General features: G+C 38.9%; 1 pseudogene; it reads right to left on the bottom strand.

Moving 5' to 3' along the window:
* Positions 1 to 238: 238 nt before the first annotated feature.
* The window catches only part of LOC104096015 (expansin-like B1), a 160,642-nt pseudogene continuing 141,961 nt past the window's right edge, over positions 239 to 18,919 (bottom strand).

Genomic DNA, 18,919 nt, shown 5'->3' with positions numbered 1-18,919 from the left:
ATAGCAAGACAGTTCTCGTTTCCTTTCGAGTGTATCAAATTCAACCTTGTATTGCTGAACATGTCATCATTTTGAGGTGGTCTCGGTACTTTTTGCTTCTAGCATAGTACAACTCGCAAGCACACGTCTTAAAATGACAACATTTTTATAACGTGTAACGCCCAAGCAGCCGTGGCCGTGGTGGCCTAATGATACCAAGTATTGCAATTTAACGAAATTTCAAGGCACACTACACCAATAACACAAGATACGACGATGTTTTATTTCATAATTTCTTTACAAAATTAATACACAAATTTCAGCCTTATTATTAACACACAAACATTTGGTTAAACCACAATGTCTGATGACCTAGACAAACTTCTTTGACTCCAAACCATAACAAAGAAATTAAATTACAAACTAGTGAATTATACTTGATCAGGGAATTTGAACGTCAGTTTCGTAGGTAAAGCCAGCCTTCCAGTGATCTGGGATCACAGTCTTATCAGACTGCACCCATTTGGTCTTTCCATCTACTTTTATTTGGATCTTCAGCTTCAGATTTCCCTTTGGTGGGTTGGACAAGTCGAATACTGCTCCATATGACCTCCTCATTGGTGTCCATTTGTAGCTTTTTTCCTGTATGTATCAACCCAAAATTGCAACATCAAAAACCAAGAATTTAATTGATTAGTCAATCAATTCATTTTAGTATATCCTTTTGTTCAATGGTCAGTGTCAAAATGTCATTTTCCAAATTAGAGCTTATACATATTAATATCTGGTCACTCAACTGAATTCCTTAAGCTAAGAATACCTAGCGAATATATAATAATAAGTATTATCCATCTATAATGTGTTAATAATAATGTATAATTTATATATATTGGCTAGAAAAAGTATATATAGTTAATCTAACTAGCTATTTGAGTAAATATCTCAAACTTAATCATCAAATTTAAGTTTAAAAAATTGGGCATATAGAGTATATACCTCGTAGATTTCGACGGCTTGGATATCAGCGTAACCACCGTTGTTCAATAGAAGTATGGCAAGGTAGCGATGGTAATTGCTATGTTCATTGACCTTGATAATGAGATTGCCATATTTGCAAGAAACTCTTTTATAGTCGACATCAACCACGCCCTTTGGGAACAACATGTGAGCTAACTTAGGATGTTTAGCCATTTTGGCGAAGGCATCTGAGCTAAGAATGAAATCAGTTCCTGGCCCTTCTCCACTGTCAGTCACCTTCACCTTAACTCCTACGTCACTGCATAGTGCCTTGTCCTTGCACCTCACCTGTTAATATTCCGTGTCGAAAATACAGGGTTAAGTTGAAGGTATAGAAGCTAAGTAGGAAATTTCGGTCCACCATAAGGGTGAAAATAGCACGGGCTAGCCAGTTTTTGGACAGGCAATTGAAAAATAGTCAGCGTTTGTAAATTTATTGAAAAATAACCATTATTTTGGTGAAATACGGAAAGTTCCAGCATAATATGATATGCTGGATTATGGAGCTCATGCATATAAACTTCCAGCATATTATGTTAGAACTCCAGCACATTATGAAATTCAACACATTATGTTAGAAATCTCATATGTAAAATATTCGAACTCCAGAATATTATGCTGAATTTTTTCCGGATTTTAAGGATATTTTTGTTCAAATTTTATCTTTACATGAAAAAGTAGTTAAGTTTCGATTACTTTTTAAACTACGGCTATTTTTTAATTACCAGTTGTAAATCTGACTATTTCTGACTTTTTTCCTATATAAGGGGGTATTTTAAGGTTCATTAGGGTTATTAGTTAACCTTACTCTTTGCAGTATTTTTTTACGCTGTTTCTTCCACAATTCACTTAGGGTCTGGACCGTGAAATTAGGTAGTCGCTCCGACATACCGTGACAACCACCACCGTCTAGTTCGTTTGCTTTTGCTACGAAGAAGAAGTAAGTTCTCCGTTTTATGTTTTAGACGCTATCTATTTAGTATAGAGTAAGGTAATCCTTTATAGAATTTAATTATGAGAAAGTAACATCCAAGCATTTAGTACTACCTGATAACATGCACCACAACCAACTCCGTTCTTATAGAGTTTCCAGGATGCGGCAGTAACCAACCCATCATTCACATATCTGCCATACTCTCCATAACCACAAGCTCCACCTGATCAAATATTGCAAATTCAAATGTTAATAAAGCATCAATTATACAAGAAACTAAAAATAGTTGAGGAAACAGTCAACTTACTCGGTGTTCCTTTCCCATCGGAGGTCTTATAAAAGGTTGCTTTGGAATCATAGTTCTGAGTACCGTAAGAAAGTGCAGGCAAAGGCAAAATCATGCAGATCATAAGAGTGGAAAAATAGTTGACAGAAATAGCCATGTTTTTTTAATTGTGCTTACTAGAAGATAGACTTGAAATGATGCTAAAAATGTAAAGAAACTAGTATTGGATGATGAGAAGTGCAGGAATAAAATTCCCTATTTATAGTTGATAAGTGCAGGTATTGACTTTACTTCATGGTCAACTTTGTATTAGTCTTAATAACTTTAAATTTTATACGGTCAGGGGCGTAGCCAGAAGGTTGAAAACAGGTTCGGCGGAACCCAGTTTATGCTCAAAGGTGTATTTGTATCAAGAAATTCTCTAAATATGTATAAAAAGTTAAATTTAAAATTCAGTTATTAGCGCTTGACCGTCGTTCTGAAATTCAAAACTCATAAAGTTGAAATCTTGGTTCCGTCTCTGTATACGGTAAAGAAATATTCAAAGTACCATATAGATTTGGTCTTCTGACCCAAATATAAAATTTGGATCACACCATATGGAAAAATAATAATATTGTTTCTGATTTTAGTATTAGCTTAAGATTTCACCACCTTCACCTAAGCAACAAATAGCTAAAACTGATGTTAAATCCCATAGTTTTAAAATAGATTATAGATACTTGGTGCTAGAGCAAACCATTATTTCAAATTAATCAATGTGTGACGCTTTCTTTTCTCGCGTACGTTTGCTTGACTATATATTATCTTAAAATTTCTGGTTGGGAAGTGGAAACAACTCATAGTTTGGGAATTTAATTTCTTTAGTCTTTATTAATTTATTGTTTAATCGTTAGACTTGTAATTTAAGTTATTTTAGACTAGGTATAGTCTTCTAATATATAATTTGCAGTAACCCTATCGAAAGTGCAAAACTCTGGTTCCTATTTTATTATCGGAAAAAAGGCCAAAAATGCCCCTAAGGTATTGAAAATGACTCAATTTTTCCCTCCTTCCACCTATTGGGACATAAATGCCCTTAACGTTAGTTTTTGGGCTTAAACTTACCCCTATATCTAAATGCCCCTAACATATTTAAAATGGCTCAGAAATACTCTTCGTTAACCCTTTGGTTCGCAAATTCCTCTAACGTTTGTTTTTGGGCTCAAACTTACCCCTATATATAAACAGAACTAACATGGTCAATTTTTTGACTTTAACTTCGCCATGTGGCATTTTTTTAATCCGCCACGCGTATTATTTGTATTAAATAAACCCATCTGTATCTTTTAAAATATCCAACGACCCTGACCCGCTCTTATATATTTGGACGGTCAACTAAAAATAATTAAATTCGCTAGTTAAATAAAAAAAAAATATACATTGATTATATATAAAAATATGTATATTATACATTAATATTTTAATATATATTTTACATGATATTATTTTTAGGAGAAGTTATACTGTGTAGTTTTTCCTTCAAATTTTGCAAATCTTAACAAGTTTAACAAATATAAATTTTAATTTGCAAACATAAAAATGATAATGTTCTATTTGTATGATTCTAAAGGAGAAGCAAAGAAACAGATGGACAGAAAAATATTTAAAACCTTTAATTATATACATATCCAACTGCTTAGCACATTAATGGACTTCACATAATCTTTTCAATGGGAATTAGTAGTGTTTTAATATATAATGATAGAGCTAAAATATTAGCAAAAAACTATCGTTCCATTGCCAGATTTGCTTAATAAATTCGAGTTATATATCATAATTAATAGGAAAAACTACACCGTATAATTTCTCCTAAAAATAATATCATGTAAAATATATACTAAAATATTAATGTATAATTTACATATTTTTATATATAATCAATGTATATTTTTTATATATTTAAATAACGAATGTAATTCTTTTTAGCCGACCGTCCAAATATATAGGAGCGAGTCAGGGTCGTTGGATATTTTAAAGATACAGATGAGTTTATTTAATACAAATAATATACGTGGTAGATTAAGAAAATGCCACATGACAAAGTTAAAATCAAAAAATTGATCAGGTTAGTTCTATTATATATAGGGGTAAGTTTGAGCCCAAAAACAAACGTTAGTGGCATTTGCGGATCAAAAGGTTAACGGAGGATATTTCTGAGCCAATTTCAATACGTTAGGGGTATTGCTGACTCTTCTGTTAGATATATGGGTAAGTTTGAGCCCAAAAACTAACGTTAAGGGAATTTATGACCCAATAGGTGGAAAAAGAGCAAAATTGAGCCATTTTCAATACCTTAGGGACATTTTTGGCCATTTTTCGTTTTATTATTGAGACTAGGTATGACTGAATAAAAGTATTTTATTATTGAGCTCCTGTATATCTTTCATTTTAAATGCATAAAGTTCAATTACCTTAGCTACTCTCCAAGATAATGTTAAAAAAAAATATTACCAAGGAAGTATTCAAAAATATTATATGCACTGATGTAATGTGAGCATATATATATATATATATATATATATATATATATATATATATATATATATATATATATATAGTTTTAAATACAATGGGCTCGTTTTCACCGGCAAACAAACTTTGAAAATGTAATATCAGATTAACTCAACAGGAAAAAAAAAAGGGGATGTGGCAATGGGTAGAATTTCTGACTAGAGAAATTGGAAGACGTCTCCTTTTTAATTTGACCATCTCGGTAAGAAATTGGAAGACGTCTCCTATTTGGCAAATGAGCATCTTTAGATTTTCTGATAATAATGATGATCATTAATTAAATGTGTTATACAAATTTGTGCGAGTTGATCTGTATTGACGGGTCTTGATACCTTTAAAATCTTTAGACTTGTATGAAGTGATTGGTATGTCCTATGTTGATAAGATCATGTTGTTGCCATCAATGGATCATTACATATACAATATATTATTTGTCAGGTCCCAAAATCCATTATAGGTCGTGATAACGTCCAACGTCGCCGTTAAGCAAGCCAACGATAAACTACCAACTTAATTATTCATTTAATTATTTTTGAAATCATGAATCTTATTAGATAGAGAAATTAATGCATTAAGAATCGTAGATACATACAATTTAAATAAAATATAAAGTAAAAGTGTATCAATGTTAAGCAAAACCATACGCAAATTCTGGACTACACCCAAAATGCGGTTTCACAAGTGCACGAGCATTTGCTAAGGAGTACAATAATAATACAATATCTGTCTGGAATGGAAAGTAGACAGGATAAAGTGAATAATACGATGGAAACTCTGTGGACTGCGATACGTAGCCTGGATTGCAACTCACCATAAAGTCTCCCCAGCAGCTGCGCCTACGCGCCAAGATGACCACCAAATGAACCTGTCAGATTCTGTATATTTAGTGCAGAAGTGTAGCATGAGTACGTAAACTAACACGTACCCAGTAAGTATTGTCACGACCCAAAATCCACCTAGTCTTGATGGCACCTAACCCAACCCGCCAGGTAAGCCAATTAACAACTATCCAATTCCATTATAACTGACTCTAATACACTCTCCAAGGACTGGTAGTATAAATCACGAGCTTCTAAGATTAGAATTTACAAAACTGGTATGAAATAAATATATCATCTGTTCGAAATGTACATAAACAAATTCTTATAAATCTAAGGCTACCATGAACAAGAGGCAACTACAACCGGAACACAGGTACATCTTCAATTCCAGCTCCTGTCGAGTACATCAACATCCAATATCTGCATGCAAGGTGCAGAAGTGTAGTATGAGTACAACCGATCCCATGTACTTAATAAGTAACAAGCGTAACCTTATGTTAAAACTAGTGACGAGCTTGTACTAAGGTCAGAGTCCAACTCCCATAAACAATAACAGTTCATAACAACATAAAGCAAGTAATAAAAGAAGTAACCCAGAGACAAAATGCTCAGCTGAATCATGATTTCTGAAAATAGTTCTACCATTCAAGTACATAAGTGAAAAAAAACCAAATCGTTTACCGAAATTTCCAAAGAGATGAGTAAGTTTGAAAACAGTAATTTTTCTAAAAAAATCCTTTCCACAATAAATAAGATGTTTAATTTTTCTTTCCAGATAGCCAGTGAAAAATGCATCATTATGCCCATAGGCCAGTATGTGTGAGAAGTCATCAATGACGTGATATCGTACATCATGAGAAAAATGCATCTCTATACCTGTATGTCAAATGTGCATGTCAATGCGATGTAACTCAGTGATAAAACCATATACATACTCTCAGAGTATCATTTCACTCAGTCCTCCAGTCACTCAATCCTCCCAATCGCTCAGCACTCGGTACTCACACTCGCACTCGCTAGGTAACTGCGCTTACTAGGGGTATGTACAGATTCCGGAGGGGCTCCTTCAGCCCAAGCGCTATAATCTGCACGAACAACTCACGTGCTGCACGAACAACTCACGTGCTATTGTATCAATATCTGGATCCGCACAGACAATTCACGTGCTGCATGGACAACTCACGTGCTATGGTATAATATCTGGATCCGCACGGACAACTCACGTGCTATAATAAGCTAATCTGGCCTGCTGCGACATGCAGCCCGATCCCATAATAATAAAGTATATAAAGCCAATATGGCCTGCTACGGCATGCAGTCCGATCCCATAATTACCCTCACAATCAGGCCCTCGGCCTCACTCAATCATCAATTTCTCCAGTCTCTCGGGCTCACAATGTCATGAAACTAGCCCAAAATGATAATATGATGAATCAATAAATAGCAACAGAGACTGAGAGATGATATGAAATGAATGAACATGACTGAGTATGAAATTTCATTTTAAACAAATAATTCAACAATATGACCTCTGTGGGTCTCAATAGTACTGTCACATAGCCTCAACATGATTTTTAATATGATTCTCGGCTCAATTTCTTTAACACATAATACTATATAGAAAATGCCAATATTATGTGACTACATAATTTCACGGAACCAATTACGTCACAATTTCTATAGTGCACGCCCACACGCCTGTCACCTTGCATATGTGTCACCTCCAAACAATTTACATAATATGTATATTCAGGGTTCATACCCTCAACTCTAAGATTAGAAGAGTTACTTACCTCAAACCGTGTAATTCTTTACTCCGCTATGTCTTTGCCTCACAAATTTGCCTCCGAAAGCCTTGTAAATAGTCATAATTAATTCGTTTCAGTGAATACAAATTACAGGAATTAAGTCCATAGGAAATTACTAATTTTCCAATAAAATCCAAAATTTCACTCAAAAATCGCCCATGGGGTCCACATCTCGGAATCCGACGAAACTCACAAAATCCGAAAACCCGTTCAATTACGAGTCCAACCATCTTAGTTTCACTCAAATCCGACATTTAAATCCCAAAAATTCATTTTATGAAATTTCTACAAATTTTCCCAAATTTTCATCTCAAACTACTAATTGAATGATGAAAACAATGATATATTCATGTATGTTAACCAAATCCGAGTTAGAATCACTTACCCCGATGAATTTCTTGAAAAATCCACAAACAATCGCCACAAATCGAGCTCCCAAAGTCCAAATGTGAAATAATAGCCTAACCCTCGGTTATATAGTACCACGTCTGATCTCTCAATGTGCGGTCCATACATTTTCAAGTTCTGCGGCCGCACAATTTTGAGTGCGGTAGCACTTCACTGTGACAGCTTACCAGGCTTCAGTAAAATATCTATAACTTCCTGTACAAATGTCCAAATAATAAGTGATATATCTTTCTGGAAACTAGATTCAAAGAGATACAACTTTCGTTTTTGAATCATCTCCAAATTCATTGTGGATTAAAAGATATAAGCCTCCGAAGTCGGACCATCGAACCTACAGAACCCCTGAAGTGCGGCCGCACACAAAATTGTGTGGTCCGCATGTGTCCTCTGCAGTCCACACTTTTCCTCTGAAGTGCGGCCGCACTCAAAATTGTGCGATCCGCACTTTTCCAAAAGTTCGAGAACAACATTTGAGTGCCGAAATACCCGGACATCGCTCAAAACTCACCCCGAAACTCACCGAGCCACTCAGGATCCCGTTCAAATATACCAACAAGTTCCATAACATAACACGGACCTACTCGAGGCCTCAAATCACATCAAACAACATCAAAACGTCGAATCGCATCTCAAATCAAAATCTATGAACTTTAAACTTTCAAATTCTATATCTTGTGCCGATACACATCAAATCAATCCGACTTAAAATTTTGCACACAAGTCATAAATGACATAACAAAGCTATAAAAATTTTCATAACTGGATTCCGACCCCATACCAAAAAGTCAACTACCCGGTCAAATGATTTTTCAAGCCAAATTCCACTATGCACTTTTAAATGATTTTTCAGACACGCTCCTATGTCCAAAATCACCATACGTAGCTATTGAAATCATCAAAACTCCATTCCGGGGTCGTTTACACATAAGTCGACATCCCATCACTATTTTAACTTAAGCTTTAAACCTTGGAACTAAGTATTCCAATTCATTCCAAAAACTCACCGGATCCGAACCAATTAACCCGGTAAGTCATAAAACAAATGTAAAGCGTAAATTGAGCAGTAAATGGGGAAACAGGGTTGTAATACTCAAAATTATTGGTCGGGTCGTTATAAGTATCTAGCCTAACCCTGGAAAAGTAGTGACGAGGGGTCGACATCGACAGTGGTCCAATAAAATAATATAATAAATTATGAGTAGATATGAAATACAACAACAACTATGAGGTAAAAACTGCAACTCACATAATTCTCCAACATTTCTTTTGGCAGTATAAATCTCTCGAATATCATATGTTATCTCAATAGATAAGAAATATCAAATGTAATCTCAAACGGGTAAGGAATGCCATATAAATGCCAGGTCTCAATAAAAGGGCATCTCACGAATATTCATACTCCTAGTGGTATTACGCACAATTATGCCGAGGTCGTACGACCCGATCCAGAGTGGTGTGTACACTAACGAGGGTTGACCGATGCGAACCAGAGATGCATATCAATATAATGCCGAGGCGTTCGACCCGATTCACAAGAAAGGTAAACAATTTATCGAATTATGAGTCACGTGCTTACAACACAGGTACAGGAGAATAAAGTGAATATAACTTTACCGTTTATCAAATATCTTGCCAAGCAACTCAAGTTGATAAAGCTCGGCCTAATATATTTCTAAATCAATTTCAATTATAAGTTCAATTAATTAAGCTAGCAAATTGAGTCCAAATAATTCAAATATTAAATGATAGAGTCCTAAGTCTACTCGGACATAAATATGCTTGAGCTACATACGGACTCTCGTCATCTCGTGCGTACGTAACACCCACAACTAGTAGCACATAACAATTTGATACCTACGAGGTAGTTTTCCCCTCACAAGGTTAGACAAGAAACTTACCTAGCTCTAAAGTTCCATAACCGGCTCAACGCCTCTCTAACACCTCAAACCGATGCCCATCAATCCGAAACTAGTCAAACACCATGCAAACTAATAAAAATATACTCCAACACCCATAATTAGTCAATTTATAATAAATTCCGAACTCCTCTCGAAAAGTCAACAAAGTCAATCCTCGAGCCCACGTTCCTGGATTCAGATTTTTTTTGAAGATAAACATTATTCATAACCACACGAACTCGAATATATAATTTATTCCAAATTTCATGTCCAATTTCGTAGTCAAAATCTAAAATTACCAATTCTAGGTGTCCTTCCAAAATTCTTACAAAATCTCATATTTAAATCCATATATAAATCGTGTATTTAACTTACAACATGTGGGAATCACTTACCTTATGATAGATGATGAAAATAGAACTCAAAAATCGCCCCCAAGGTTGGCTACAAAGAGAGAAATGATCCAAAACCCGAGTTTTAAGAAGTGTTCTACCTAGCGATCCTTGTTCGCGATCGCGGAAAACTCCTCCCGATCGCGATGGCCAACCAGCCTCGCCCATGAAATTACTCTACGCGAACGCGAGGTCCTTCTCGCGATTGCGAAGCACAACCTTCCCAGGCTTCCGCGAACGCGAGTCCATTATCGCGAACACGAAGACCAAACATTGCCTCAACAGATTCCTTTTTCGCGATCGCGTAGCACAACTCTCTGAAACATGCCTGCCTTCACAACCCACCGCGTTCGCGACTATGCTCACGTGAACGCTAAGATCAATCTGCTCCAGCTCCGTGATTGTGACTCCTTTTACGTGATCGCGATGAACAAAAAAGCCACTAGTCCAATTAGACCTCCGCGATCGCGATACACACCCTACACACCAGAAACCAGCAGTGATAAATCAAGGGGAATTTGTTTGAAACCATCCCGAAACACACTCGAGGCCCCTCGGGACCCCGTCCAATTATACAAACACGTCCTAATACCTTATCCAAACTTATAAAAAGGCTTGAAACGTCGTGAATAACATCAAAATCATGAATCGACGATCAAAATCCTTCTTTCAACTTCGACGAACGTGTCCGAATCATATCTAAACATTCTGGAATGACGCCAAACTTCATGTTCAAGTAAAAAATCACGATATAAACCTATTCCAAGGTTCAAAACCCTAAACAGACATTGATAACACCAAAGTCTACTTCAAATCAAACTTATAAAATTCTAAATCTTTCAAAATGCCAACTTTCCACAATAGGCGCCGAAACGCTCCCGAGCCATCTGATACTCAACCCGAACATACGCCCCAGTCCAAAATCATCATATGAACCTATTGGACTATTCAAATCCTGATTCGAAGGTCATTTACTCAAAAGTCAAACCTTGGTTAACTCTTCCAACTTCAAGCTTCCAAATTGGGAATTTTCCTTCTGAATCAACTCCGAACTTCCCAAAATTCAATTCTGACTATGCGTACAAGTCATAAAACATGAAATGAAGCTACTCAAGGCCTCAAACAGTTGAACGACACGCTAGAGCTCAAAACGACCAGTCGGGTCGTTACATTCTCCCCCACTTAAAAATAAGTTCGTCCTCGAACGTGCCAAGAACTATTCTGCGGTTACCCAAAATTGATGTTTAACAACTTGTGCACCTACCCGTGCCACCATAACCCAGGTGAGCATGCTGGCTCGAGCAAGACTGAATGTCCTTCCTGCTACCTTAGCCCACAAGCCTTAGCACAAAATTCTAACATCCAGAATTCTCTACGAGACACGATTCTAGCATACGAGCACCGTATCAATCTCAATATGTCGAACCTAAAACATGATCAGCCACCCATGCTGTAATCACACATCGCACCGCACAATTCACATGCCCAAATTAACATTCTCCAACCATGATAGCTACATATTCACGAATTTGATGCCCATAGTATATCTCATAACACACATAAGTACCGTACTGACCCTTGCAATGGTGCAATGGTGAAAGAGATGTGTAGAAACTCATAACCACCTGCAAAATCAAAAGTTCATGGAATTCCTCCTCTCAATAAGAACCATTGCCTCATTCTGTACTAAATAATGACAATTTCCCTCTATTATACCTTATATAAATACGATTGCACTGATTTCAGGTCCAAAAACCACATCTCACCCAGTACAACCTGCTCGGGCAATAAGCCACATCAATCACCGTCAAAAAACTCATATGATGCCACCCATGCGCCAACAAGCTGCAACTCGAATATGACCATAAGGAAGAGCGAACTCTGGGAAAGAACTATCCAGCATACGTATTGAATAAAATGGCCAAACATATGCTATGACCCTATCTTAGAGATAAGAAACAAGGCACACAAAATAAGTGTAAGGAACCGTACTCAACATCTCGCTGTTGCGGTGTGCAACCTGATCCACACATGATATTGTTGCGGCGTGCAACCTGATCCAAATATAATACCATTGCGGCATGCAATTGGATCCAAACACAATACCGTGGCAACGTTGCACCTGATCCACACACAACAATCAATAAAGAGATACCCATTTCGACAAAATGCTCATATAACACTACCATCTACACGAGGTCACAACACATGTGCAAATAATCAAGTCGTCTCACAACCCACATGGCATAATATAATACTACATCGAATAGCTGACGACAAGAATCACATCTAACGCCCGGAGACTCCTCCATAAGCAATGCTATGCTGAATGAACACATCTGACCTGATGTAGAGCATATATTCATATTAGATCTACCAACGGACCACAAGACGATTACGATAATCCCATACTGGGATAATAAACTTTAAAGGGTCCACAATGACCCTATTCATGACACATACGAGCAGTCGTCCAATCCGGAACAAACTCCCACAGTCCACAATTAAAGGAACAGAGCGCCCCTCAAGTATAAACTCTCCCATTAACAACAATACCTAAATCTCCATATCTGATTTCAATCTCTAACAATCAAATGATGAACACGTTACACTTATACGATCTTCTCGTGAGAGTTACTCCCACAACCTCCGCACCAGGTAGCAGAATCAGCACATCTATGGCTATCAACCATACTATTTCTGTAATGCATTTCATGAACCCGCAATTTAATGCACAACGCCTCTTCCAAGGAAGAGAGGGTGAAGAAAAATCACTAAGGATCCTTGGACATCTCAGCGTCCCCAGCAATATCATCTCCTGTTGGTTCAGCCAATTGTATCTTATCATCATCAAATCTAGGTGTGGCGGGAGTGTAAAACATTGCACGCACTGCCTCAGCAGCGTTGACAGCAAGGTCTGGCTCCTCAGACTGGCCAGCTGGTGCAATTGGAGCAGATGGTGTTGGTGGATCTGGGGCGGACTGGTCTGGGTCAAGTAACATATCAAAGGGTAGATCCCCAGCTGTCGCAAGTCTGGTCATCTCCTTCCTGAGCTTGTCAACCGACTTCTTGCTTGCATGGGACTTCCTCATCTTCTTCACTTCTATTCCCAACTCCTTAATAACCGACCCGTGTTGTACTAGAGTGTCCATAATCATCTTATGATTGCCCAGAATATTATTTAGCTTCTCATAAAGATCAGAGGAGGCCTGTGGTGCTTATATAGATGATTGCGCTGTAACAGTACTAGATAAGTCAGATAGATTTGAAGTCGCTCTTTGCATCCAGTTGTTGAGACTTGCCAATGTTTGGGAGATTCACAGAGTAGATTGTAGATTCATAGGCATATTCACTAACCTCAGAGCTGGAGAAGGAGCCGCCCTGGGGTCTACGGTAGGATCTGAAGATGGTGGCGGAGGCATAGCAGTAGCACTAGAAGAGGGTTCAACAGAGGTGGATCGAATATCAGCAGTCTCAACAACTACCACTGCCGGCTCACCAGACTGACCTGTGGTGGTAGAAGGCTGAGCTCTCTTCTTTGGGTTGGTCGCATCCATCAATGGATACCAGTCAAATGGATTCTTTGGCTTCACCTTAGTGTCATAAGTTCTCGGCTCTACCTTTGTATCAGTAAGGTACTCTGTGATAGTGTTGGAATAAGGATAGGATGAGCTAGACTGCTGTGTTACCAATGAAATGTTGGCCGACATCACGACACCCACATTAATTGGGTACCCGGCAATGATAAAAGCCACAAGAACATCCCAAGGAATAGGTAGATGAGTTTTATTCTGGCTCGGGTCAAGTCTGCTGCATATAAAAGTCTGCCATCCCTTTGCCTCGAAACTCAATGTGCTCCGGTGGATGGGAACCTCAGTAGTAATCCATGGTGGTGCTAATATCTCTTCTAGCCAAGGTTGGACTTCTGCTTTCATTGCATATTTCTCCAGATACTCCTTCGGCTCCAGGTCCTCAAACCCTAAGTACACATTTAGTGTGCGCTGATCAAACCTCACCTTGAGGTTGCGTACTTTAGTGACCTTCGTGCCTTTCTTGATGTGAGAAACATTTGCATAGAAATCTCATACGAGGTACTCCTTGGGATCCTCAACTCTCTAAGTGAACCACATCCAACCCTTTCTTTCTCTGAACTGACTCAACACCGCCGAGTTGTATGTCTCCAATTCCTTCAATAAAAACTGTCGCTCAAGTGTCAATGATCTCACTGACCACCACATACGGAAATCAGTGAAGGTAGCCAAGCTGACGAACCTATCCTCCCAAATATCCCTTTTCTTTGATCTCTCCACACCTGTGGAAGTACCATCTCCCCCTATACCATCATCGGGGACATCCTGTATAGATGGAACATCAGTGTATGAGGCAACTGCTAGCTTAGAGGCATGGCTAGCACTTTCCGACCCTTTAGAAGTGCTGTGAGATGAAGAGGTCTCATCCCTGAGCTAGAATCTCCAATGTGGCCTAGACTGTGTGGCTGCCTTCTCTTCCTGAACAGAGGCTGAGTTGCCTTCTGATGCTTCCCTAGACGGGACATAGGAACTAGACTCCCCTTCTGCCTGCTGTGGACTTCTTCCGGATTGTTTTGGGTTAGCCTAGGGGCAAGGTAGCTCTACCTCGACCCCTAGAGGATTCACCTTTTCCTTTTGAAGTGTCATTGTGATCTCTCAATCAAACCATTTTATGTATCAAAGCAAAGAAGGTTGGTAGTTGCAAGTCATCATTCAACACATTCAATACTTATGCATGCAAGGGGAAACATTGTGGACATAGTGATGTTACGACATGTAATGACCCGACCGGTCATTTCGAGAGTTATAACCCTGTTTTCCCCATTCCTACTTCTTTTTGTGTTATTCAGCTATATTATGTTGTTATATCGGGTTAGTTGGTTCGAGTCCGGAAGGGACTCGGAGTGAAATGGGACACTTAGTCTCATAATTAAAAATTTTAAGTTAGAAAAGTGGACTGGATATGGACCTATATGTAAACGACCTCGGATTTGAATTTTGATGATTCCAATAGCTCCGTATGGTGATTTTGGGCTTAGGAGCGTGTCCAGAATATTATTTGGGAGTCCGTAGAGGAATTAGGCTTGAAATGCCGAAAGTTTTATTTTTGAGAAGTTTGACCGGGGGTTGACTTTTTGATATCGGGGTCGGAATCCGATTCTGAAAATTGGAATACCTCTATTATGTCATTTAGGACTTGTGTGCAAAATTTGAGGTCAATCGGACGTGATTTGATAGGTTCCGCAGTTGTTTGTAGAAATTAGAAATTTCAACGTTCATTAGGCTTGAATTGGGGTGTAATTCATGGTTTTAGCGTTGTTTGAGGTGATTTGAGGATTCGACTAAGTTCGTATGATGTTTTAGGACTTGTTGGTATATTTGGTTGAGGTACCTAGGGCCTCAAGTGAGTTTCGGATGGTTAACAGATCAAAAATTGAACTAGAACAGCTGCTGCAATTTCCTTCTGTTGGAAATTGCTTCTGCCCAGAAATCGAAGCCCAGATCGAGCTCAGGGTCGAGGGCCATGATCGAAGCCCAGATCGAGCTCAGGGTCAAGGGCCACGATCGAAGCCATGATCGAGCCCAGAGTCGAGGGCCACGATCGAAGGCATGATCGAGCTCAGGGTCGAGGGCCACGATTGAAGCCATGATCGAGCCCAGGATCGAGGGGCAGGACCGAGGCCCAGGATCGAGGACCTCGATCGAAGGCCAAGATCGAGTGCCAAGGTCGAGGCAGAACCGAGGATGTCTGTGCAGAATTATAAAAACAGGGACTTCGTCCCATTTGCCATTTTTGACAAATTGGAGCTTGGGGAGAGGCGATTTTGATATATTTTCAAGGAAAACTTGAGGTAAGTCCCTTTTGATCATTTCTACTCCATAATATTGAATTATCATCGAATAATCCGACTAGATTACATGATTTTTCGGCGTAAATCGGAGATTGGAACTTCGAAATTTGGAAATTAGATTTGTAGATTTGAGGGTCGAGTTGAGGTCGGATTTTGGTAAAATTGGTATGGGTAGACTCATGGTTGAATGGGCTTTCGTATTTTGTAACTTTTGTCGGGTTCCGAGACGTGGGCCCCACGGGCGATTTTTGAGCCAATTTCGGGTTTTGGTCTAATTTTGAAGCTTTTCTTGTGGAGTTCATTCCATTAGCATATATTGATGGTATTATACTGATTGTGAATAGATTTGGAGCATTTGGAGGCAGAGTCTAGAGGCAAGAGCATTGCGGGGTAGAGATTTGACCGGTTTGAGGTAAGTAACGATTGTAAATCTAGTCCTAAGGGTATGAAACCCCGGATTTTGTATCATTCTACTATTTTTAGTGACGCACATGCTAGGTGACGGGCGTGTGGGCATACACTGTTTGGGATTTGTGACTTGGTCTACCCCGTAGCAACTGTAAAGTTGCATACTTTGTTTAAACCATTGATACTTATATGTTTTAGAAAGATTTTCTGTAAATTGGGCTGAATGCCATGTTTGGGCCTTGCGCCAATGCTGTTTGGACCCTTAGGGGCTATTTATTATCAACCTCTCACTATTTTTGATTGAAAATCTATACTCAGTCATGTTTATAGTTGTTTACCGCATAACTCAGTTTTATGACTCTATTTCGATGCATATATATGTTTTGGGCCGAATGCCCTGTTTTACTGAAATGTCCGAGGGCCTGATTTGTGAGGATGAGTGTGGATCGGGGCTTCCTGCCTGCAGCATACTTTATTATTATCGCACGTGAGTTGTCTGTGCAGATTATAGCGCTTGGGCTGAAGGAGCCCCTCCGGAGTCTGTACACACCCCTAGTGAGCACAGGTACCTACTGAGTGCGAGTGCCGAGTGCTGAGTGACTGGGAGGCATGAGTGATTGTGAGGTATGCCCGAGTGGTAAGAGTGATTGTGAGGTATGCCCGAGTGGTAAGAGTGATTGTGAGGTATGCCCGAGTGGCACGAGTGATTGTGAGGTATGCCCGAGGGGCTGTATATGAGTGATGTTTTGCCCGAGGGGCTATATATGATTTCATCATTTTGCTCACCTTTGCATTGAGCCTTTGTTTGAAAAACTATTGGAAAAATGTCTTTAAATGATTTTTACCGGAACTCGGTTTAAACGAGATGTTTGATTTAAATCCTGATTTTTAAAAGCATCTGGTATTTTACTGAGATTTTCTGATATGAACGTTATATGCTTTATTTCTCGTCACTACTGCTCAGTCTTTATTTATTGTTGTTACTTACTGAGTTGGCGTACTCACGTTACTCCCTGCACCTTGTGTGCAGATTCAGGTGTAGCTGGACACGGTAGCGGTTATTGAGTGTTCTGGTTGCAGATTTTCTTGGAGATAGTAAGGTAGCTGTTTGGCGATCGCAGCCCCTGCTCTTCTCCCTCTTATCTTTCTCTAGTAGTATTTAGCTATTTTCCAGGCTGAGTTAGCCTTGATATTGTTAGACAGATTATAGTAGATGCTCCTGACTAGTGACACCCCGATGTCGGGCTTTTCTTTTCCGCACTTCTGTTTTTCTTTGATTTGAACTCTTTAAATGGAGGTTTTATATTAAATAATCTTGAAATTATCTTTGGAATGAAAATATCATTTTGTTTTGGAAATAAGTCGGCTTGCCTAGTTCCACGATAGGCGCCATCATGACAGGGGTTAGCTTTTGGGTCGTGACACGACAAAACAACAATCTGCATGAATTGGGGTTTGCGGGCTACATATTTTTGAGTGTGGCCACAAAGTGGGATTGCGGTCCGTAAATATTGGATGTGCGGTTGCAGAATGGGAGTGCAGTCCACACAATTGCAAGTGTGGCCGCATTTTAGACATTCAATGTTCAGAGGCTCAGAATCCTCTTTGAAGGTAGTGCGAGCCGTTTTGTGGCCGCAAGAGAAATTTGTGATCCGCACATTTTATGTGCGGCTGCAGATGCACTTACTTCACTAGGTTGCCCAAAACATTAAATCTACAGACCGCACAAATATTAGTGCAGCCGTGAAATTCAAAAAACTATGCAGATGCAACATTTTTACTTAGATTATTCAATTACTCGCACAAATAGACATGGAAACATGGTATAAACATGAAATTGCACTAACCCAGTCCCATTAGAGCATGTATTATCAATTACCTAGTTCGATCTATCCCACATGGACACATGGATGAACTTTAATAACAGATGGCCTAAAAAGAACCTAAAAATTTTAAAATTTAAACTAACACAAAAATTTAACATGAATTAAAGTATACCAGATAGTGTGAGTGCACAAGTGTATAACCACATGTGGTTGTGTGTGGGGACAATGAAAATCTCTCAAGAAGGTTACAGAGTAACAATGATTTGCCACGAGAGGTAAAAGTTTAAAATGATTTCAAGTTTCCTATTTATACTAAACAAATCTTAAGAAGGAAAAGAGTCGAGTGCGGCCGCACATTTCCATGTGAGGTCCACACTTTGTCACCTGAGGATCCGTCTCTATTATTACATGTGCGATCCATACATTTTTGGGTGCGGTCGCAGATTTCCTCTTGCGGTCGCACATCATCCTCCGCACTGACATGCTCAAACTTCGGAGAGTTAGCATTTTTACACTTTTGTAAGGCTCCAGTTGTGTGGCCCGCATAAGAAAAGTGCGGCCGCGATTGCCTTCCTGTTGTGTCACACATAATTGTGCGGTCCTCACAAATAATGTACAGACCATAGATCTTTGAACACTTAGCCATTTTCTTAGTCCTCCTTTCTTGCAAGTCATACTCAACCCCTGTAGCACACTTCAAATCAAGTT

Source organism: Nicotiana tomentosiformis, chromosome 8, assembly GCF_000390325.3.
Source record: "Nicotiana tomentosiformis chromosome 8, ASM39032v3, whole genome shotgun sequence".
NCBI classification, from domain to species: Eukaryota; Viridiplantae; Streptophyta; class Magnoliopsida; order Solanales; family Solanaceae; genus Nicotiana; species Nicotiana tomentosiformis.
The sequence above is the reverse complement of the archived record's forward strand: the minus strand, read 5'-3'. Positions and strand labels throughout refer to the sequence as shown.